This window comes from Orycteropus afer, unplaced genomic scaffold (genome assembly GCF_000298275.1).
Source record: "Orycteropus afer afer isolate SDZICR_OR568_19922 unplaced genomic scaffold, OryAfe1.0 scaffold00040, whole genome shotgun sequence".
Taxonomy (NCBI): domain Eukaryota; kingdom Metazoa; phylum Chordata; class Mammalia; order Tubulidentata; family Orycteropodidae; genus Orycteropus; species Orycteropus afer.
This window is the reverse complement of record NW_006921627.1, coordinates 16321523-16322506: the sequence shown is the minus strand read 5'-3', so window position 1 is coordinate 16322506 and position 984 is coordinate 16321523.

The window sequence follows — 984 nt, the reverse complement described above, 5'->3', positions numbered from 1 at the left end:
TAGTCAATCTGATTCCTGTGTATTTCATCTGGTGAAGTCCACGTATTTAGGCACTGCTTGTGTTGTTGAAAAAAAGGTACTTGCAAGTTCTTGGTCTTGCAAAATACTATCATGCAATTTCCAGCATCATTTCTATCAGCAAGGCCATATTTTCCAACTACTGGTGATTCTTCGTTTCCAACTTTTGCATTCTAATCACCAGTGATAGTTAATACATCTTGTTTGTATGTTTGGTCAATTTCAGACTGCAGAAGTTGGTAATAATATTCAGTTTCCTCAGTTTTGGCTTTGGTAGTTGGTGCTTAAAGTTGAATAATAGTTGTATTAACTGGTCTTCCTCATAGGTGTATGGATATTATCCTATCACTGACAGCATTGTACTTCAGGATAGATTTTGATACATTCTTTGTGATGATGAATGCCATGCCATTGTTCTTCATTTTGTCTTTCTGGACATAGTAGATCATATGATCATCTGATTCAAAATGATCTAAACCAGTCCATTTCAGCTCACTAATGCCAAGGATAATGATCTTTATGTGATCCATTTCATTTTAGACAACTTCCAATTTTCCAAAATTCATATTTCACATATTCCATGTTCTGATTATTAATGGGTATTTGCTGCTGTTTCTTCTTATATTGAGACATGTCACATCAGCAAATGAAGGTCCTGAAAGCTTTACTCTATCCACATCATTATGATTGGCTTTGCTCTGAGGAGGCAGCTCTTCCCCAGTAGTATTTTTAGTGCCTTCTGACCTAGGGGGCTCAGTTTCCAGCACTATATAGCCCAATGTTTCAGGGCTATTCATAAATATTTCCAGGAATATATCAGACAGTGTTTCACTGCCATTCATAACATTTGCATTGGCCAATTTTTTGAGAAGTGGTTGGTCTCTTCTTTTTTCCGTGTTTGTCTTAGTCTGGAATTTATAAATGGAATCATAAAATACACACACACAACACACACACACACACACA